General features: G+C 51.3%; 1 protein-coding gene across 1 annotated transcript in view; it reads left to right on the plus strand.

Moving 5' to 3' along the window:
• The window catches only part of Asb1 (ankyrin repeat and SOCS box containing 1), a 37,226-nt gene extending 15,253 nt beyond the window's left edge, over nucleotides 1-21,973 (plus strand). Inside the window, exon 6 of the transcript XR_003301473.2 lies at nucleotides 20,242-21,973. The gene's annotated coding sequence lies outside the window, so the exon portion shown is untranslated. The remainder of the gene's footprint in view (nucleotides 1-20,241) is intronic.
• The last annotated feature ends 1,242 nt before the right edge of the window (nucleotides 21,974-23,215 follow it).

Here is a 23,215-nt window from a genome sequence, read left to right on the forward strand (position 1 = left end):
TCCCATGGTCTCGAGAAGAATGGAACCAACGGATCATCCATTTGGGCCAGGGAGGTAATGTGTCTGGGGAGAGAATAAATGAGCCAGGATAGTGGCCCACTCCTGGTCTTCCCCTGGCATGGGTTGTACCCCAGCTGGTCTGCAGGTGGCCAGGGTTGTAGCCTGTTTTTTTTTTTTTTTTGGTACTCAGGATTGAACCAGGGGTATGTTAATACCACTGAGCTACATCCCTTGCCCTTTTTATTTTTTATTTTGAGATAGGGTCTAAGTTGCTTAGGGGCCTGCTAAATTGCTGAGGCTGGCCTCCAACTTGCAATCCTTTTGCTTCAGCTTACTAGATTGCTGGGATTACAGGTGTGTGCATCCTGCCTGGCTAGGGTCACTGCTCTTCATTTGCAGAGGACATATTCAGCTTTCCCTTTGCCAATTTTTGTTTTAGAATCCCAACAACTTTGAGGTTCATCCTTTTGTTTGAGCCTTCATAGCTGCCAAACCTGGATCTGAGAATAGTGTTGGTAACCGACAAAGGTCATCTTCCCTGTTTTAGTGAGACTCACTTTACTAAAACTCTCTTTCTCTTTTGTTTTTAAGGATAGATTATAGGATAGGAAAGACTAGCTCTCTCCACCTGAGCACTTTATGAAGTCATGCTTCTAAGCCCTGGGACACTGCATCCCACATCATGAGGAAATATGGAGCTGGTGAGGCGCTGCCCGCCTGGCTCAGTGCAGGAGAGGGGCTAACGCCCTGGAGGGATGATCCTGAATGTTGTCCTCAGCCTACCTCGGGCAGCTGTGGGCCACTAAATTGCACCCCAAGTTGTGGCTGCTGTGGGGTGGCAGGTAGAATCGTACCTCTGAGAATTCAGCTTTGGAATCCTGGTTAAGAGTTTTAGATGTATTTCCAAAAACCCATCAATGTCTCATGTTGTTTGACTTTTCATTTTTGCCTGTGTTATTTATATAGCTATTTAAGTCTTGTTCCAGAAAAGGGTTTATTCAGTGATGCTTGTGTTTTGGGGTTTATTTTGATGTTTGGTAACAGAGTGTCCCTGTTAAATAGGTCACTAGCAGTTTCTAACAGGACTTGTGTTTCTGTCATCAGGCTTAAGTACCATAAATTTAAGTTTTTCCTCTTTTTCCATGAATTGATTCTTCAAATAAAAAATTTGTGAAAGAAATTTACAGCAGTCATGGGCTTGCCTAGGGGAGGGACCTGCCCAAGAGCTGCTCCGGCCTGGGCTCTGCGGCTGTCCACGTGGCAGCGGGCGGGCGGGGCCTGTGCGTAGTGAGCGCTCACTCCATCAGGTGTGAGGACGGCTGCTGCGCCTCTCCCAGGCTGCACGTGTGAGTCGCTGTTGTCAGGACTGCTGTCCTTCCTCATATTGGATGTGCCTTTGAGGCAGTGACAATGCTGGGAGAACCTGTGACTGGGAGGCCCAAGCTTGACCTAGAGCTGCAACAGGGGAAGCTGGAGTCGCGTGGCCCACAGTGTGACCCTGGGCTGCGAGGGCTCTGTGCAGGGGAGCAGGATGAGGACACATTGATTCAACCTACAGGATTGTCTTAGATTCTGAAATCATGTCCTTTCTACTAGGAGGATAAAATGTCCTTTTATAAAATGAAGATGGCAGAGTGCAGTATATTTGCTTTTTAAAATGTGTTTGGTCATAGAGCAAAATGTTAGCTGCCCTTCGTGAATCCATCTTTCCTAAGCCTGCCGTCTTTGCAGCCCGAAGCTTGGGGCCTTCGGAGCTGCAGCAAGTGTGCATCTCCACCAGAGCTCCTGGGTCTGCAGTAGCCTGACCTCTGGTAAAGGGTGTTGCAGTGTTCCTGCTGCCTTCGGCCCAAGGACGAGACCTCAGATCCCCCATGGGCTTGAGAAGTGCAGATACTCTGTGCTAAGCCTCTGGCTACCGGATCCTTGAGAGACAGAGGAAATGGTGTGGACGTCTAAGGGTGGACTGCCCGCTCCCTCAGGCCCTGGGAGCCTGTGGTACCACTGGATGCTCATGATGATGCCAAGTGTGGCTCGGTGACCTTACAGGCTCTGGCTTCTGCCTCCTTGCCTGCCCGCCCACCCACCCACCCACCAGGCACTCAGCAGCCAGTGCTGACTTCTAGGAGTTTAGATTCCATGCCAGTGCAGATTGCTCTCCTGGAAGTACCTCTTCCCACTGGCCCTCCTTTCTCTCCCTGCTCACTTGGGCCTCACTCCCTCCTCCCATCCATTCTGACTCACTCTGTGCAGTAAAGTAACTGATATGCACGCATGGACAGAGGGACTCGTGTCCTGCTGCAGAATTCCACAGAGACGTGTGTCCATTCCAGACTGTCAGTGGGAGGAGCGAGTGGGGTGGCGGGAGGGACTTCCATTGCCTTACTGCGTGTTGCTCAGGGTCTTTTCTTCCTAAGTTGCTTTATTTCAAGGTCCCTGAGGTATACCAGGTAATGTGCACATGTGCATCAGTCTTGTTTGAATGTGATGTTTGTGATCACAGCTCTCCACACACAGGATGACATTTTGCAGCTGTAGGGTGTCTGCATATCCCCCAGTGCCTGTGTTGGGTGTGGCAGGCCCTGAGCCTCTGCCTGGGACATGGTGGAGAGATGCTCCCTCCAACCCTGTTGCACTTTCTGCTTTGGTGGTGAACATGAATTTTTCTGCAGTGGCTGGAACCACGGCAATTTTTGCTCTTGTGCCTAGTTAAGAGCTTTCAAAAGTATGATGGAGGGCTAGGGGTGTGGCTCAGTGGTACAGTGCTTGCCTGGCATGCATGAGGCCCTGGGTTCCATCCCCAGTTCCCTGTCCCCAAAATGGTATGATGGACATTTTTGATGTGTTATTATAACTTTAATAAATGCTTTTCCCCTTCTAATTCCCCGCAAATGCCTTAATTTTCTGGCCCATATCTCATTGGGTGGAAGCGATGGCCATGGGAAAGTGTTGGTATGTGCAGGTCCAGAAGGGGCTCTGAACAGCTTGCCATGCCTGCGGGGAGGGCTGTGAAACAGGTGCACCTAGGGTCCAGGGAGGTATCAGATTTTGTGTGTAGGTTTGAACTGCCCAACACCTGGTGGGACTCGGGGGCTGAGGCTTCTGCTTTAGAGGTGTTCGCAGCCTGCAGCTTTCCAGCCCGTGCAGCCCTGCAGTGTACTGTGGGGTGGGCGAGGGAGACCTGGCGAGAGTGTGGCTGCTGGCCCTGTTGTTCTGAAGAGTGATGAGTCTTGTCCGTGTGTTGGGGGTGAGGGTGTGGAGATTTGGGATGAACCCCAGAGTGAATCAACTGAATAAAAAAAGGTTTGTATGGACCCTCGGTGGCTCCTTGGTGTGCTTTCTTCCTTTATGGGGAGGGGAGGGGGGTACCAGGGATAACTCAGGGTCACCTAACCCCAGCCCTATTTTGTAGTTTATTTAGAGATAGGGTCTCACTGAGTTGCTTAGTGCTTTGCTGTTGCTGAGACTGGTTTTGAACTCACAATCCTCTTGCCTCAGCCTCCCGAGCTGCTGGAATTATAGTTGTGCACCACTGTGGCCGGCTCTTCGTGTATCTTCTGTTTCTGCCACTTCCTCAAGCTGAGCCTTGCTCACCCTCCCGGTCTTTAGATGGAGAGGAAGGCTTCTGTCACACACGGCCTCAGTCCCTCTCTGCCTCACCAGGTTTGTGGTAGAGGTTGTTACTTTCCATTCACCATTGGTTCTCTCTGTCTGTCACACCAAGACTTTTAGTTTTGGGATGGACACATGGATTCCCAGAGTTCTGGCAGCATTTCCCAGCTACCTGTGTGGCTAAACATGGCCATTTTTCATAGCTGCTTCTTGAAATCCCATGGAAATAACTCAATTTTTTTTTGAAAGCATAAATTCACTAGGATGTCTTCAAATGGCAACCAAATTAGGACCTCCTTAAGAAAATAGATGAGTGGCAGCTGACTTAGAAACCCCGAGGAAACGGCACATGAGAATCCGACATCCCGGGAGCTGTGGGGGAACTGGCCGTCCCAGGCACCTTGGGAAGGGGTGGAGGAAGGGTTAATGGGCAGCCTTTGAAGAAGCACCGGCCTCCTGCCTCTCTAGCTGGACAGCTGTGCCACCTCTAGCTTGGAGGACACAGACGTGCCCTGCTGGTCTTCACCTCGTGAAGACCTCAGGCAGGCGGGAAGCAGAGGTGCCTCCTCTGGGGACTCTCCTCAGCCTCAGAGGAGAGACTGAAGATACTGCTGCTGTGGCCAATGCAGTGGACTCCAGCAAATGCCTGGAGAGGACCAAGACGTCAGTGTCCACATTACCAGGTGCAGCAAGGCTGAGAGTCAGAAGGAAGCACTGTGCCGGCACATCTTCGCGGGGTTTCGGAATACTGGGCGACTTCTGGAGAGAATGAACAGTACACAGAACCAGTACCGGGATTCGGAATAGCCGAGGAGTTCCTGAGTGCCACGCAGGATAGAGAAATGTGGAGCTGACCTCCAGGTTTCTGAGGGGAGCTGGTTCCCAGGTAGATGAAGTCATGTTGAGACTGTGAGGTCTTTGAAAGCTTACATTCCACACACCCGTTCCTAGGAGATTCCTAGAGGATAGGCTCCACCAAACCAAGAGAGTAAACCAAGGAAGGAGAAGTGGCCCCGGGAGAGGCGAGGCCCGGGGTGGGGACAGCTGGTCCCTTAGACGTTAGCTCCAGGGAGGTGGTCTAGAGGACGCCTGCCGCCCCTGTGTGCGCTGAGCAGAGAGTCGGGCAGATTTGGGGTGGAAATGCTGCCAGGATCCCGGCAAACCAAGGAACATCAGGAAAACAGTGGGGCAAGAAGGAAAGGAAAAGTGAACAGAAGGAAGCCAGGAGCAGCCGTGACGAGTGTGGTCCTGACACTGAGGGAACGGGACAGGCAGGTGGGAGGAGGAGCCCTGATGGACAACAGAGGGCAGCCAGAAGCCCTGGAGTTGCTTCTTTTCAAGGGAAATGGACTTTGGAGAGACGCATCAGGCAAAAGACACAGGCATATACCGCTTGTGAGGGTGAGTGCGGAAATCCAGAAGGGATGGGAGAATTCCTAGGAACATGCAACTTACCAGAACTAACAACGCGGTCTGTGACCAGGGCAGCTGCTGCTCCGTAGGAGGTGCATTTAGTCCTTGAACAGGAAGCTTGGCGTGCCCCCCTGTAAGAGGAGCTGAAGCCCTGGCCCCAGGCGGAGCAGTGTGCACTGTGATGCAGAAGGCCACGTGCCCCTGCCAGGAGAGGGCTGCTAGGGTTTGGAGGTGGCCTGTGGCCCCAAGGCCTGGTGAGAGGTGTCTGGGTTGGGGCTGGGCTCTGTCCTCTGTCTCTGGGAGTGAACAAGAGCAGGCGTCACGAAGCCAGGCTGCCTGGGTTCTGCCTCTCCTGCACGGCTCACTTGCCCTTCGCTTTCCACCATGAGTTGAGGTAGCATGTTGCCCCTCAGACGCAGCTGCCCAGCCTCGGGCTTCCCATCCTCCGGAACCACGAGCCACCTTGACTTTAAACACCCGGGCTCAGGTGTACTGTTAGAGCCACAGAAAACAGTGACAGAGTTCGGCTGCTGTGTCCTGTGAGATGAGTGCACAGCAGTTCTCAGGACTTCCAGACCTGGGTCCTCCATAGCCCCGCCCACTGTCCCAGCAGATTATCTACAGGTTTTTACAGTTTGCAGCCTGCTCCACGGTGGGGACTGACTGGGTTCCTTTGGGTCAGCGGTTCATATTGGGGGGCCAAAAATGGTGCTCAGGAAACTGATTGCTGGGGTGGGAGGGGGCAAGAAATTCCTTGGGATGCTGCCTGTAGGGGATGGTGTTGGACTTCCTGAGGGTGCCGGCTGCATCAGGCTGGCCTCCCCAGGAATGCTGTGCAGCTGCCTGTGGGGGGGCGGGTGGTGGGAAAGATGAACTCTGGTGAGAAGAGTGCTGCTGGGTGTCCCACATCCTGGCCAGGAGCCAAGGTAGTGGAGGAAGGAGGGCCCAGTGGGACCCGGAGGACAGACTCTTCCTAGGCCCTGCCCAGCGCCCTCTACTGTCCACTCTTCAGCAGTGCCTGCTGGCCCGCTGTGTCCCAGCGGCAGGCCCAGCGGCCCTGGAGGTGGAGCTGGGGGCTGGAGAGGCTCCTGCCCTGGGCTCACTGGAGGCCGTGTGCAGGACTGTAGCTCAAGGGCCCTCGGCCTCACTCTCAGTCATAGGGCCTCAGCCTGGGCATGGAGTTAGGCCCAGGGAATGGGGCAGAGGCTGTCACCATGCCACAGCTCTGCTCAGGTTTTTGGCTCCCAAACGTAGTCTTTTTTTTCCTTTTCTCTTTGGTTAGTTAGTGATCTTGTTTCTAGGCATACTGCGTCCAATTAGCCATAGCCAAAGAACCCTGTGGACCAAGGTGTCTTGGTTTCCGGCGTGAGTCTGCTGCTCTCCCTTGGCACGTGTCTCTCCCTGCCTTTGGTGGCCATCCATCCATGGGCGTCGGCTCCTCCAGAGTCCCCCTCACAGCAGCACCTCCATCACGCGCCTGCGTGCCCGAGGGCAGCCCCACGTGCTTCATTCCTGCTGTTCCAGGGCCTTGGGGGTTGCTGCTGGCCCCTGCAGTGTGTTGGGGTGAGCGTGCATCACTTGTCACACACATGCACCCGGGCATTCGTCTCTCCCTGGGCCTGTGCGGTCTCTCTTCCATGCTGGGGGAACTGATCGAGTCATCTTTTAGTTCAGCTGTCATTGAAGCAATCAAAGGAGCTGGGCAAGCTGCCCCAGCTGCCCCCCGAGAGCATTACACCTGGCTCTCCAGGGTGTCACCTGCTCTAGTGTGCGGTCCAGCTGCCTTGTCTAACACCCTGGGAGTCTACTGCCAAGCGTTTCCCATGTGTTTACTGATACATGTTAGAAAGGCTCCTTCATTTTCTGGGTTTATAAGCTGTTATTGGGCATAGTGTCTCCTCATCCCTCTGGACCCTGTTGTGATTTGGCCCTGATCACAGGTTAGTGGCAACAAGGCTGGTTGTGGGTATGGAGAATGAGTGTCCCTTTCCAGGCCTCTCCCCCTGATGAGGCTCCCCCTGGGTTTTCAAAGGGATCGTAGTCTTCTGTGACAGGGGAACGGTGCAGGTCAGACTGTTCTAGCAGTGGGGGCTCAGAGGGACAAGCGGGAACAAGACTGTCAGTTTCATCTGGGTCCAACCCAGTCTCCACTCAGCTTGCAGATCCCGTCCCCGTCAGGGCCCTGGCTTTCCTGTGAGGTGCTGGTGAGACCGTTGTGCAGCCAGTGTGTTAAGTTGGTTTTCAGAGACACTGGCCCTGTGACAGGGACAGCTGCTTTAGTGCTGTCGCTGCGCTTCTCGCCCCGGCCCTGACGTGTGCAGAGAGTTTGTTCACAGACCTGCAGCAAGGAGAGGTACTCAGAAGATCCCTACACACCGGAGTCCCCGTGTCCTCATTCCAGCTGTCACAAGGCCTGTCTAGCACCTGATGCAGCCCCAAGGCACTTGCCCTGGTTGGCGCTGCACAGCCCGCTGAAGGAGATGGCTCCATTAATTCTGACGTTGCCCGAGTGCTTAGTTCTGCATAGCAGCATCCCCTTTCCCCTCGCAGTAAGAGAGCACGAGGGATCGGTTCCCAATGTCTTCTCTGGCTGCTCTGAGTACCAGTTCTGTGCCAGTCAGGGCCAGTCCAGAGGGCAGCAGCCACACAATCACATGAACAAGGCAGGTGTGATGTGCAGTGTGTTAATTTTCCAGGGTTTATCTTATGTGTAGAGGGAGTTCTAAATACCCCGAAGGACAGTACCCAGGACAGGGCACCAGAGGCGTCCGTGCTTGCTGGTCAGGACCTGTGGGCAAGGACTGGCCAGCAGTGGAGGAGGCAGGCTCTTCCCCCAAACCTGGCACACAGGTGCCACTGACTGTGCTGGGGAAGGTGAGCCCCGCTGGTGTGCAGCACTCCAGCCGAATTAGAAGGAAATGGGAATGAGGGGGTCACTGCAGGCCAGAGCCAGGAAGAAGAGTGCCCTCCTCCAGCATCTCTCTGGCGCCCTCTGCTGGCTGAGTCTAATGTGCGGCTGGTGGGGAGGCAGTGCTCCCGACCACAGCCCAGCTACCAAGGTGGAGTGAGAGCCTCAGAGGGCAGTGTACTGGCAGCTGGCGAAGCCCAAGAAGGACAAGGGGAGGAAAGGAACAGCAATGGCCAATAACATCTGCATAAACGCAACATCCCAAAGAAGACGCAGCACACAGCGCACACTGCAATAGGCCCCTTGGGCTGTGAAAGTCTCCTGTGGATTGCTAATAATACCTAATGAAATGCTGTGCAAACGGTTGCTGCATTGTGTCCTTCAGGGAGTAATGACAAAAAGTCAAGTTTTGATCTATGGTTGGCTGAACCTGTGGATGTGGAGCCTACACATATGGATGGCTGGTGCACTTTGTGGGGTATTGTGAAAGATAAAGGCCCCAGTGCAGGGTGAGTGCTTGGCAGAACGTATGGCCCGTGTTTCCTGCACTGCGGACTCCTGTGCTGATCAGGGGCCTCACTGAAAAGGCCAGCTGCTGTTGCACACCACCTTTAACTTGCAGTGCTTTGTCTCGGGGGGTGGTGGGACGTGGGTGAGAACGCCTCCTGGATTAAGAAACAGCATTGGGGGGGAGGGGGGCTGGGGATGTGGCTCAGTGGTGGAGTGCTCGCCTAGCACATGCGGGGTCCTAGGTTCGATCGTCAGCACCATATAAAAATAAATAAAGGTATGTGTCGGTCTACAACTGGGGAAAAAAAAAAGAATTTCATTACTCAGTTGCCCCTTCTCTCAGTAAAGGCCTGCACAGCTTGAGACTCGCTTCATGGATCCCCTTGAAGATCAGGAGAGAAGCACCTTGTGACTCTGAAGGGCTGCACCTTAGCTGGTGAGTCAGCTGGGGTCATCGTCCTGACAGAATCAGGCCTTGGGTCTTTAAGCTTCTCTTGAGAGCCCGTGGAGTTAGGTTCCTGGAACCAGGAAGCTGTACACATGAGGTAGGCCTCCTGCACACTGCTAAAGCCAGAGACCAGAGTTCTCCTGCTTGTGGTGGGAGGTCTTGTGAGTTCTGTGCCGTGTATGGAGTCCTGCTCCCCATATTCTGATATTGGGTCTGAGGTTCCTGTCCTTCACCATACCCTGGAGGTGCAGGCTGAACATCCCTAATCCCAAAATCCATCATCAAAATGTTCCAGAAGTTGAAAATTTCTGAGCACCAACATGATGCCCCAAGTGGGAAAATTCTACACTATGAAACTTTGTTCCATGCACCAAGTTATTAAAATACTGCCTGTAATTACCACCAGGCTGTGTGTATGGGGTGTATGTGAAACATACGTGAGTCTCATTGTTTAAACTTGGGTCCCATCCCTCAATATCTCATGTATGTGCAAATATTCCAAAATCTGAAAATAATAAAAAATCCAAAATATTTCTGGTCCCAAACACTTTGGATAAGGCACCCTGAGCCTGTAGAGGTGGAGACCTCAACTCCCTGCTTCTGGAAGAATGGAGGTGTTATGGCTTGGATCTGGAACATCCCCCCAAAGCTCATGTGTTGAGGACTTGGTCCCCAGTGCGTGGTGTCCAGAGATGGGGCTCTTGGGGATGACTGGACCATGAGGGCTCTGACCTTATCAGCGGTTGACTCACTGGTGGTTTAGTATCTGAATGGACTCCTGGGATGAGGTGGAAACTGTAGGCAGGTGAGGCATGTTGGCACGAAGATCCGTTGGGGGTTATATCTCACCCCTGGCCCCTTTCCCTCCCGCTCTGCTTCCCAGCTGCCATGAACTCGGCAGCTTCCCTCCCTCACCCCCTTCCTCCATGATCTCAGCATCTGAGCCGGCTGACCATGGGCTGAAACTCCTAAAAACTGCGAGCCAAAGGAATCCTTCCTCCTCTAAGTTGTTCTCGTCAGGCATTTTGGTCATAGTGACAAAAAGTTGACTGACACAGGAGGTGACTGTCACCTTCCTTCTCTTGGCACTTTTTTCTCTGCTGTCCACAGGTTGGTTCCATATATCAAACCTGACTGGGGAATGGACTGCAGAGCCCCAATGTGCCACCAGCCTGCCCTGGGCTGCCTGTGCCTCCCAGAGGTCACTTCCTCCCATCCCTGCTCCGGATCTGGGGTATCTGGCTTCACATGCAGCAGCCCTGGGAAGGGGTTCTTGGAAAATGTGCATTTATGGTTTTGAAATCCCAAGTGGGCTGTCCATGCTGTTTTTAAAGGAGTGGTGGTGGCCCTGAGCCAAGATGTGGTGAGCTCTGGGCTCCAGGGCAGCTCTAGGGACGATGGGGCTGGGCCGGGAGGGGTTCTGTTCCTCTGCAGAGCTCACATTTCATGACTTGTAAAACCCAATTGGAATTCCAGGTGTGCGAGAAAAACCCTGCAGTTGACATGCAAGACCTTGAAAAGCTTCATGGATGAGTGCAGCCAAGTTCATTCCTGATTCATGGTGTGACCACTGTGACTGACAGATGGTAGATGTCCCCTGTTCCCCCTGCCACATGCCGTGCTGGGAACCCCCTTTCTCTTGGGGCTTCCCTTTCAGGTGCCTGCACAGGCAGACTACCCTCCCCTCTGGTTGGGTGATACCTCTCCCCAGGTCTCCCAAGGCCTGTGATCTAGGACATGCCCCAGCCTAACCATTTGTCACAAGGGTCAGATTGTCATTGTCCTGCTTTGAAGAACTGGAGTGGGTACCCAGCGAATAATGTAGATGGCTGGGTACTGCAGAGATGTGCTGGAGTCTCCCTCTGCTTGACAGCAGGTTTCCTCTCTGAGCCCACCAGGACCAGTGAAGTTTGGCCCAACTTCACCCAATGGAATCCTGACTTACATGTCTGAAGTCATCCTGTCACTATGACAAAATACCCGAGATTGGGTAATTCCTGCAGTTCTGGAGGAAGTCCAAGATCAAAGCTTCAGCTGGGTTGGTTTCTGGTGTGGACCAATCTCTGCTGCTTGAATGCTGTGTCCTCACAGGCGGAAAGGACAGAGGCAAAAAGGCCTGGCTAGTTCCCTTAAACCCTTTCATAAGGTATAAAGCTTTCCATGAGGATGGAGCCTTCGTGACTTACCTGCTCCCAAAGACCTACCTCTCAGTCCTATCCCAGGAGGGCTAGGCTCCAGCCTGCAGCACAGGAGACCACGCATTCCAGTCACTGCACCAAGGAAATGGTCACTCTGGGGAAGGACTTCCGTTTACTGTGCAAGACTGATGTGTCTGAGATGGGAGGGTCCCTGGGAGCTCTTGGGTGAGGAGGATCTGGAAGAGGTGTTGGTTCTGAGCAGGAAGAGCCCCTGTCCCATGGAGGCTGATGACTTGGATCCTAGAGGGTTGAAGGCCTGCATACAGGGCCCCCTTCAGTCTGAGCTTCAGAGACCCCGTGGCTGATCTGAACTGACCTCACCGGTAACTACGTCCCAGCCTCCTGTGTGTGCGTTTGTTCAGTGGGCAGCTCTATTTGGAATGAACTTGAGAGTGAAGTTAGAGTTTTTATCAATATGTAATGTTCTCTCGGGAAACTTGACTTACACAGATGTTGGCTATTTAAAAAAGTAAAGAAAGTGACCAGGGAGGTGTGTTTTTTTTTTTTTTTTTTTTTTTTTTTTTTTTTTAATGAAACCTGAATGAATCTCTCCTACATTGGCTTTTTCAAACAATCTGAAGAGAATTAGCAATTTCCTTGGTGCTCACCCTTCATGTATAACAGAACCTTCACAGTGGCCTGAAAAACATGAGTGTTTAGTAAACTATGTTCCTGAAGCCTGGTGAGTGGTGTTTTGTGTTGATATTTTAATTCTTTCTGCTGTGCTTTCTCCTTCCTGACATCTCAAGACTCCTCCTCTTATCCTTTCCTTCCCATTCGTCTCTTTCCTCTAGCCATTTTCTCAGGGCAGGTCGGCTGGTGACAATTCATGGTTTTTCTTCCTTTGAGAATGCCCTGATTTCCTCTGCGTCTCTGAGGGATGCGTTCACTGGAAGTTCTCTCCTTTTAGCACGTGGGAGATACCGTGCGCTTCCCTCTGGCCTCCCTGGTTTCTGATGAGAAATCTGCTGTCATTCGGTTGTCTTACGGGTAAAGTGTCGTTCCGTTAGGATGCTTTCAAGGTCTCTTGCTTTGTCCGTAGTTCTAGGAGTCTCACCAGGCTCTGCCTTGGTGTGGTTTTGGCAGGGAGATTATCCTGCTAGGCATTTTTTAGTTTCTTGAATCCGTAGTTCCCCCGGGCCCCAATTTGGGAAATCTTGGCCATTTTTTCTATGAGTGCTGTATCAGTCCCTCCGTCCTCTCCTCTCGCCCAGAGGACATGGAGGTGGCATCATTTTGTTAGAGTCTCGGGTTCCCAGCCTGTTTTTCTGGCGTCCAGACTGGGTCTTCTAGTTCACTGCTGCTTTCCTCCGCCTTCCCCCTCCTGTTGTGGAGCCTGGCCAATACCTTCTCCTCTGTATTTTTCAGTTGTAATGTTTCCGTTTGTTTCTTTTTTGTATCTTCTGATTTTTTGCTAAGACTTTGTTTTTTCACTTATTTTCAATTCTTTTTTGTAGCATTTTGGTGATGGCGGTTTTGAATCCTCACCATATAGTTCCAGTGTGTGTGTGTCTATTACCTGTCTTTTCTCATTGAAGCTGAGTGCTCCTGTTTCTTGGTGTGACAGGGATCTTCAGCTGTTTCCTGGACGTTTGGATCTTGGTGACTCCTGTTTCGGCAGACTTCCTCTGATGCTTGATTATTTGAGCAGCGGGTGTCAGGAGAATGGAAGTCCAGATTCTCCTTTCAGTGTCTGTGACACCCAGGGGATGGGTGTGGGTGGCAGTGGGTAAGCTCAGTCCTGTAGGGACTTCTCTGACACCATCCTGGTTGCGGCGTGGAGGGACCGCCTTCTTTACTTTAGCTCAGGAGAAGCCATCTCACGGGAAGCCCTGTTCCCAGCCTTAGATTTCGGCATTATCTTTAATCTCCACAGAAAATAGGATAAAAAACGGAAGCAGTATGTTTATACAGCCGATGGGCAAGGTCAAGGAGTAGAGGCTGCTGGGCCTGGGCTCTTGCTGAAGGAGATGACCACACCATCCTAAACAGAGTCGTCCTCTGAGCAGAGAACCTGCTGGAGGGCTTAGGGCTTTGGGTCTGGTGCTGGCAGGGCCTCCAGCCTTGGGCAGGTCATTTCTGCTCTGGTCCTGTTTTCCTCCTTGGCAAATCAAGGAGGAGGAACTGATAGTCTCTAGAGAATGACTAAGCGTCTTTGACATTCCCCTTCTTGTCTGTGATGGGGAAATCAGGGAGGGAAGGGGGCCATCCAGGATTCGGGAAGTTACATTGACTCAGGCCACTAGGGGGCGTCTGGATCCAGGAGTCAGGAGCGAAGGAGCAGGCGATTTGGGGATCAGCAGTCACATGCTGTAGCCCTGTCAGGGTCCACCCTAGAGACCTGTGGCTCCCCCAAGGCTCTTGGGATTGGGGTCAGCTCTGCTGTCATCCAGCTCTCCGGGAAGCTGAGACAACCTGACACCGGCCTGTCATGGGGCGTCTCGAGCACAGGCTGGCTCCAGCCTGTCAACCTCTGGGGCTGACCTTGTCCTGGGTTGGACCAGGAAGGGTGCTGTGTCTCTGTGGGTTTCCTGGCTCCTGAGCCGACTCTGCATGGCCATGGGCTGCGGGGAACTGCAAGGAAAGGCCCAGCACAGGAAAGGCCCTGCAGAGAGGGCCTGTGCTCATCAGTGGGAAAACCAAGTGCAACTTGGTGCTGGGCAGAGGGAAGAGCCGTGGGGACTGGCCCGGGTGCCCTGTGGGGGTTAACCCTCCCTGCAGTGAAGCAGCACTAGGAGCCCACCAGAGGGGGGAAGGGAGGCTCCTCAGCATGAGGGACAGGGCCCTCAGGACTCTGTCCTCTAGCGGGCAGTCTAGAGGGCCATCTCCTGGAGGCTCTTGATTCTGGCCTGGTCAGTGATCAACCTCAGGAGCGTTGTCACGGCCTCTCCAGGGCGTGCATGGGCTCTGGCGAGAGCAGGGAGCCAGCCAGCCTCGGAGGGGGTGGGAGGAGGCCAGGCGGATTGGTGCCGCGTGTCTGCAAAGCCCTGGAGAAGGACAACTCGCTCCAGCCCGAGCCTCTAATCCCAGTCTTGACCAGGGTTCCAGCAAGCTGAAGGTGACCCTCATCCTGAGTTTTATGGTCCAAATGTTGGCCCTTTAGTATGTAATTTGGCCTGATGTAGAGCTGAGAAAACGCATTGTCTTATTTCACCCTTGACATTTTTATTGCAAGGAATTTTCAAATCTGTGGGAAAGGCTGTTCAGGCTGCTCCTTGGGAAGTATTTAAAGATCTGCACACGAGCTACTGGATGCAGACAAAGAGGAAAAGCCTGAGGGAGAGAGGAGAAAGAAAAGGTGGGGGGCGTGGAACAGTAAGGCCCCTGCCCAGCCTCACGCTTTGTTGCTCCCCGAGCCTTGTATCGTGATTTTTGGAGTAAGGTGTACTTTCCCAGTAGTTTTAGTTTTTGGTGTTTTCTCTCCATTAATCAGATGTGAATTGAGCTTCCTCTTCCTTTTCAGTGAGAGACCTGCCCCCAGCTCCATGGCCTTGGCCATTTGTCTAGCTTCTTTGGGCCTCTGTCTCTTCCTCTGTGGAGGGGACCGAAACGTTCGCTGCTCGTGCTTATCTCACTTGCTCACTCAGCGAGTATTACTGGGTGTCTGTGTGTCCGGCCCTGTGCAGGGAGCTGGCTCTTGCTCTTAGCAGTGAGGCCCAGGCAAAGCACACGGTTTGGCTAACCGTGCGTCTGAGTGGGGCGAGAGGGCTCCCGTGGGGCCGCCCTTGGCCCACATCTGACATTTGCGAGGAGCTTGCTGGAAGAGGCAGGTCTGAGGGCAGCCTGTGCCCAGAGTGACGGGGTCCCAAGGAGGAGGCCAGTGAGGCTGGATGCAGAGGGGCAAGGGAGGCCAGGGAGCATCCACGGGGCATTCCAGTAGGTATGGCCTCAGTGGTCGCCTGGGAACTGCTCTTTGGAGAGAGCACTCTGACCAGGAGCTGACCTTGCCACTGGGAGCTGACCGTCTCCTTCCTGCCGGAGTCCAGTTCTGATGCTGGCAGTTTGGACTGTGGGCGGGTGGGTGGTGAGGGGAAGGGGAGGTGGGGCTGACGTCAGAACTGTTCTTCTGAACGTGGGGACTGACCACATAGAAAATGGTAGCGAGGAAGCAGATGGTGTCAAGGCCTAGACTTCTGCTCTCGTTATTCACTGAGTGGGAAGCTAACAGCTTGGCCTGGTCTTGAAAATGCTGAATTTTAGGGACTTTGATACATCCAGTGAAAAATGTGGAATAGGTTAGTTGATGTAACAGTTTGGAATTCAGAGGTGGGGTCTGGGCCCACTTTTCACCTTTCTCTGTTTAATTTTTCTTTTTGGTACGGGGGATTGAAGCCAGGGGTGCTTTATCTCTGAGCCACATCCCCAGTTCTTTTTAATCCCCAAGAAAGGAGCTCACTAAGTTGCTGAGGCTGGCCTCCAGCTTGTAATCCTCCTGACTCAGCCTCCCTAGTTGCTGGGATTGCAGGTATGTACCACCCTGCTTGCTGCACCCTTTCCGTGATCTACACCCACAGCCGTGTGGCTTTCTTGTTCCTCCTGAGATGCATCGTGGACTCTCCTGACCTATGCTGCAGGCTTAAATTGTTAGCAGACCCAAGTCCATGGACTTACTGCACAAAAGCTGATATTTGGGAGACTAACTGGTAATAAGGAAATTAAATTTGTTAGCAGACCCAAGTCCATGGACTTACTGCACAAAAGCTGATATTTGGGAGACTAACTGGTAATAAGGAAATTAAATTTATTTGAAGGTAGGCATCCTGAGAAAGTAGGGGCAGCCGTTGCCCCCCCCCCAAAAAAAAAAAACACTTTAGGGCATTTACGGGAAGGGGAGGGAGACTTCCTGCTGGGTGGGGTCTTCCTATCCAAGACGCATGGCCTCTTGGGGCTGGCTCCTGTAAGTATAGATGACCATTCCATTTTCCTACATGCCAAACTCTGCAGCAGTTTACGTGCTGTGTGTTAGTGACGCACAGGATTAAAGAATAAGTAGGGGTATTGCAATTCAATGTTATCTGAAGGTCACCAGATGTTCTGGGTCCCATCAGTAGTTAATTTCTTAATCATTCAGGGCATCATTTTAAAGAAAATCCTAAAGAGGATTTTTAGAATACTTGGGAAAGGGAGGGGAAGTCAAAAGAAAACTTACAAAGGGTGAGGGACGTTGTTACAAACTCACCTCCATAAAAATTCTTAAAACCTTCTTGACCCCACACCCTCTTGCTAAGTTTAATTTTTGTGCCACCCCAAAATTTGACCCCACATCCCCTGTTTTAGTCTGAATTTGTGTCATCCCATGCAAATCCACATGTTGAAATTTAGCCTCCAAGTGAGGATATTGAGGTAGAACTCTGGGAGTTGATTAGGTCTTGACCCTTGTAAAAGAGGCCCCAGAGAGAGCTCATCTCTTCCATCGTGTGAAGACGTATCAAGAAGGCATTGTCAGCCTGGGCCTGGTGGTTCAGGCCTGTAATTCCAGTGACTTTGGAGGCTGAGACAGGAGGATCATAGGTTTGAGGCCAGCCTCAGCAACTTAGTAAGTCTTTGTTTCAAGTAAATAAATAAAAAGGACTGAGGATGTAGCTCAGTAGTAAGGTGCCCCTGGCTTTAATCCTAAGTACAAAATAAAAAAAGAGAGAGAGGAAGAAGAAGGTGAAGGCAGTGCACTATGGCCAGAAAGAGGACCTTCACCAGACCCTGAATCTACGAGCACCTTAACCTTGGACTTCAGGCTCTATAACTTTGGGAAATAGATGTCTGTTGTTTATAAGCTTCCCAGTTGTGGCATTTTGTAATAGATGAACAGATGGAAACAGCTCTCTAGCTTCATTCCCCTTTTCCCTTTTCTCCCAAGCATTGTTCGTACTTCTCCAGGTTGCTGCTCCTGTAACGAGGCTCTTCAAGTGCAGTTCCTTGAGAACAGCTCTGGAGTAAGCTCCTCTACATCTTCATGCCTGTTGTTAGGGTTTAGGATGAGGTCTCCCCCAAAGGCTCAGGTGGGAGACAGTGCAGGAAAGCTTAAAGGTGGAATGATTGGGTGTGAGAGCCTTAACCTAGTTGGCTTCTCCCCTGATAGGGATTAATGGATGGTTTACCTGTAGGCAGGTAGGTCATGTGGGTGTGCCCCTGGGGTCATGTTTTGTCCTTGGTGATTGGAGCTCTCTGCTTCCTGCTTGCTATGCCCTGCTGCTCTCCTGCACCAGGCCCTCCGCCTTGCTAGTCCGCCTCACCTTAGGCCCGGGGCAATGGAGCAGCATCTCTGAACTGAGACCTCTGAAACTGTGAGCTCCAAATAAAGTTTTCCTTCTCTACATTGTTCATTTTATTTATTTATTCATTTATTTATTTTTAGTTGTCGTTGGACACGACACCTTTATTTTATTTATTCATTTTTATGTGGTGCTGAGGATCGAACCCAGGGCTTCTTCGCACATGCTAGGCGAGTGCTCTACCACTGAGCCACGTCCCCAGCCCTCTCAATGTGGTTCTTATCAGGTACTTTGATCCCAGTGGTGATAAAGCTGACTGTAACACTTGTGAATCTGAAGAGCTCACTACCTGCCCCAGGCTTATGCAGTGGGGGACAGGCAGAGTAACAGTGCTCTGGACGGGGAGAAGGGACGCACTGAGTCCCTGGTCCATAGCAATTTTGAAATCCAGCTGAGCAAATGTTAGAAGTTCCTAGATCACATCCCCAAACCTAGAAACGAGCTTTCGAGCCCTCTTCTCGGCCCCTGAACGTGTTTCTCCCCTCTGAATCATCCTGTTTCATGCAGGAAGTACAGCTCTGTGTTGGGGTACCCCAGGCTCGATGCCAGAGGGCTGTGGAGCCCAAGTTGTCTCCTTTCCTCTGATGCTATCTCTGCCTTTGGTTGAAGCTAGCGGTGTGTTTGCTCATAGAAGATTCTCAAAATGTTTGTGGGTCGTGAATCGCACCAGATGCACCCCATCAGACAGGAGCTACGTTTGCAGGGTCTTCTAGACAGGTCCTTAAGCTTGCTTTCTCCTTCTCTGGGTTTGGTTTCTTGTGCTCTTTTCATTTCTTGGAATGGAGAATTTGATCATTGATTTTTTTTTTTTGGCCTTCTTTTCTCTTATATACATTTAAATATAGAAAACTTCTCTCTGAATATGGCTGATTGGTTCATTAACCTTGTGGCCATGTGGCTGGCTGGCTGTGACTCATTGTTTCCCGTTATCACAGGGAACATTGTGCCTCAATTGCTAGTCGAGAAAAAATCAAAATTCAAAGTGCAGTTTCTACTGAAGGTGTTGTTTTTGCATCATTTTAAAGTTGGAAAAAAATCACAAGTTGAACAGTTGTAATTCAGGGCCCGTCTGTGTAAGATGCAAACAAACTTGAAATCATCATGTATTGACTCTTTTATTATTATGAAATATCCTGCTTCATCTTCATTAATGCTTCTTGCTTTTGAGTTTAATTCAATACTATAGCTTTACCTGGGCTTTCCTTTGGTTAGTGTCTGCATGGAAAATTATTTTCTCTTATTTTTATATTCTATGTATCCTTATATTTAAGGTGTATCTCTTATAAGTATCACAGAGTTGAACTTTGTATTTTTATTGTATCTGAGAATTTGTTTTTTGACATGTTTAATAAACTTACATTTAGTTACTCGCATATAGTAACTGAAAGATTTGGGTTTCAATATTCCTAACACTTTGTCATTTTTCTTCATCTACATGTGAAATGTTCTTTGTCCCAAATTTCTCTTCACATGATCTTCTGTATTTTTCATTTGTATTTTTCTGTGTGTAATTTTCTACTGACTTGTTTTCTAGCACTCTAATTCTCTTCTCAGCTATGTTTAATCTTCTTTGAAAGTCATTTATTGAATTTTATTTGAAATAAGTTCTGTTTTTCTTTCTTCAGTGTGGTATAACTTAGGTATAGTACACAATCTTAAGTGTTTTTTTAGTCGGATGAATTGTTACAAATACACATATCTCTATCTCTATATCCAAAGAATTATCACCTAGATCAAGATTTTTAAGTTACTAGCATCCAGAAGCCTCCCTCATGTCCCTTGCATCTGATATTTACCTTAAAGATAACCGATTTTTAAACATCTCCGTCACTGTGGATTAGTTTTATCTGTGATTGGATTTGCTATGACTATGCACTCTTTTGTATCTGGCTCTTTGCTCGACATTATGTCTAAGATTCATTCATGCTGTTCTCCATAGCAGTAGTTTTTTTTTTTTTTTTTTTGTAGCTGTGTAACAACCCATTATATTAATGCATCACAGTTAGTTTATTGATTCTGCCATTGCTGGACATTCCGGTTGTTCCCACAGTGGTACCCTCTGGTGGCTTTTCCTTCTTGCCGTTATGTCCCGTGTGCCTGGTGACTTCTGATGGAGTGCTGAGCATTGTGATTGTAAGTCCTTGCAGCTCTGAATGCTGTTATCTTCCTCTAGGGAAAGTTTACTTTTGCTTACGACACTAGATGAGGAGCAGGTCATTTTGGTCAGAGCACTTCTGAAGTTGTCTGCAGGTCTGGTAAGGCCCTGTCTGATTCTGGTCATCCCTGTTCATGAGTGCTCCTTGGTGCCCCTGAGCTCCACTTCCCCACAGCAGGGTGACAATGCCCACAGCTCTGCTTGGCCCTTTTCCAGGGATCGTGAGCCTCTGGGCTACTGTTTGTAAACCAGCCATCACCTTGAGAGAGAAGTGGTGCAGAGTTTGGGCTCCGTTTCATGCATTCCTCTTGTTCCTTAAGGTTCTCAGCTCTTGGCTGGGTAGGTAGCCTTGAGCTTCATGGTTTTCTCTCAGCCCTGTGAGTTGATGAAAGTCTGATTTACTTCTCTCATCCACAGTAGCCACTTTCTGTTGGCTTTTCATTCTCTCAAATACCTGAAGGGCATAGTAGCACTCAAGGTCAGGTTCACCTCAGTGCAGTTCCATTTTGCTGTGATCTCCATGTTTTATCAGTGTTTCCTGTTGTTTTGGGCAGGGAGTTTGATCAGATACCACCTGTTCCGTCATGCCAGAAGCAGACTCATGGAATAATTCCGGATCACTTGTTTCAGCCATGGTTTGCATTTCATAGAGCATTGGTGGATGGTTTCAGCATTTCATTATATTAGTAGCCTGTGAGGTAATTAGCAGAGTTATTTTCTTCATTTCACAGATAGGGGAACACTGAGGCTTGGCAGTTGACATGACTCACATATCACAGACCGTCTTACAAACCTTACCAACACTGGAATCCCCTTTCGCTGCACCTGACACCATCTAATGAAATCCAAACTGCTCAGGGAACAGGAACCAGCAGTCGCTGAAGAAGAGGACCTGGCGGTGGTGGTCCAGTCACTGGGTAAGAGGAAGGCCTCAGGGAAACTGAGTGGAGTTTGTGTCAACACACGCCCTGTGGATGCCATCATTTCAGCTCCAAGTCACTGGGAATCCCAGTAGCAGATAAACCTGCTGCCCTTGCAGCCGGTGGCGCCAGCATGTCGCCTTTGCGTGTAGGACCGTGAAGCAGAGCTGTGGCCACCAGCCTTGTTGAAGAGAGGCTCAGGGACCGGAGACCCTGGGGGTTGGAGGCAGCTTCTGGAATTCTCAAGTACAGAGGATCCCATTGGGGGGGACCGTGGGCCCTTCCTGGCTGACGAGAACACTCTGTGAACGGATGGCACAACAGAACACGGCTCCCCGCCTTTCCTGACGGAGGCGCTGAAGTCGAGAGGCCGAGGCTGTTCAGGGACCAGCCACCCGGAGATAGCGCCCCACCAGCCTCACTGGGACTGGGCCATGGCGGAAGGCAGCAAAGGGGAGGACCCCATGCCACGCTGTGGGGGAGGTGGCCTCCTCAGGGTGCTGTGAGGGCGAGCCTGGGGAGTGCAGCGGCCCTGCACTGTGGCCTGGAAGCATCTGAGGAAAGGAGGGGAGGGGGGACCCCGCACCCTGTGGCTACCCGACGCACCTGGGTTCCTTTGCTGTCTCTCTGCATCTGTGGCGATAGGACCTCATTCCAGGACAGGCGCCGTCAGGTCCCTGGTCCCAGGAGCTCTCCCAGCTGTGGGCTTCCTGGGATCTGTGCAGGATCTCTTGGGAAGCCTCCTTTGCCCTCAGCGCGTGGCACCACAACCCAGGTGCTGCGCCCCTCCCCGACTCAGGCAACGGCAAGGCCCTACTGAGGTGGATGGCGCCAGGCGTCCATCCTCTGGAGGAGCGCAGCATGTTTCTGGGAATGGCCTGGTTTGTTTCTGTATTCCTGTAATAAGTATAGTTGGGACTTCTCATATGACCATTAAGTTTGAAGGAAAAATACATGACTTTCCCAATTAATGCAACTACTTCTAAAGAATGGATCTGTTTGCTCTAAATGCAATGATTCAGCTGTGGAACGTAAATTGTTAATGTTTAATGAAAAACCCCCTGTAGGAAAAACAGTCAAGGAAGTTTTTGAGAAATTAAATTAAAATCCAGAGAAGAAGAATTAATGTTAAGAAGACAGATTAGTGCTCGGTACTGGGCAACTTGTTCTTGTTCCTGTGCACAATGGTTTGCGCTCTTACTCTTGTTTGATTAAAATTAGTAGCCTCTCTTTTCAAGTTAACCCCTTGCCATAACCGTGGCGCCGATTCTAGTCAGCAAGTCAAGAAAGAATAGTCAAGGTATAGGCCAATAGTCTGGGACATTTCTAACTATTATTAAAAGCTAACTAAGCAGAAACAGCTCAAAGCAAAACGCAAACTGAAAGTAAAAATGCTTGCTTATGCATAAGCCAAGATACATTCTTCTTATCTAATTGTACTACATAATATTTTGTTTCTTTGAATAATGATTCCTGTTTTGTAACCACAAAGCACTGTGAGCCTGCCAAAATGAAAAGTATATATGAAACCTCACAAGTAAAGATGGGGATTTGGCACCTTCACTCTTGTGTCTGTGTTGTTCCTCCACCCCCTTTCCCGACTCCTCACCATCCGGTGGGTCTCCTGAGACCCCCTGCCAGAGCCCAACACCCAGGGATCCCACGAGGGAGACCGGGAGACCGGGTGCCCCGTTGCTCTCGGCGGCCCTCTTCACACCCTTGCGAGACGCTGGGCCTGGCGGAGCCTAGAAGCTCCTCGGTGCTCTCTGTTGGCTCTGGCCTGGGACCTCCCTTCTGCAGCCTCACCACCTTGCACCTGGCCTCTGAGGTCAGGGGACACGTCCACCTTCCTTTGCACACCTCAGGCATCCTTTCTCCTAGGGCTTCATGGCCTCGTCAGTGGGGACCCTGGCCCTGGAATCCCTTTTCCCAGATCACCTCCTCACTCGGGCTGCCCAGATGCACACGTGGCAGCACGAGCCCCGTGTGGTGAATTTGGAGACGGGGCCTTGAGCGGTGATTGAGGTTGCATGAGGTCACAGGGGTGGTCCCGCCCATGGGATGGTGACCAAGGAAGAGGAAGCAGCAGCAGATGCCTTCTCTGTGGACGTGGTGAGAAGGCGTCACCCGGGCACCTGGAGGGTGCCCACAGAAGCCAGCCCCAAGGCACACTGCCCCTGCACTAGAGCACAGAGGACACACGCTGGGCCAGCACCGCCTGTGCTGCTCTCTGTGGGCAGCCTCTCGGCCAGCACTGACCGCCATCTGAGGCACGGGGCCTGTGCCCCACCAGTTGGGTAGTCCTCTCTCCTGGGTTGTTAAGGAGGCCTGGTCTCAAAGCACAGGGCGCCCCGCCCGACCTGCCAAGTCTGCACAAGCACAGAACCAGGACTTCCACTGTCACGCCCCTCCACGCCGCACACCCCCGCTACATAGTACACACCACACTGTGCATGTGTTGCACACACACTACTCATCCCCCACTCCATTACACACCCCATACACACCACACCACACACCAGTCATGCCACACCACACAGATCACCCATGGACTATACCACACTCCATTTCCACCCACACCCACCGGAGCCACCTCCTCCCACAGGCAGGCCAACTGTGGCTTGTCCTGTGTCCTGGGTAGGTCAGGTGTGGGGATGGGTGACTCAGGGAGGCCTGGCCTGTCCTGCAGATGGCCCCTGCTCCCCTGGCTCACACCTCCCACTCAGAAGCGCTCGACTCCACAGGCCCCGGCAGAGTCCAGGAGACAGGGCGCCTGTCCTGGAGC

This window comes from Urocitellus parryii, chromosome 1, assembly GCF_045843805.1.
Source record: "Urocitellus parryii isolate mUroPar1 chromosome 1, mUroPar1.hap1, whole genome shotgun sequence".
NCBI lineage: Eukaryota > Metazoa > Chordata > Mammalia > Rodentia > Sciuridae > Urocitellus > Urocitellus parryii.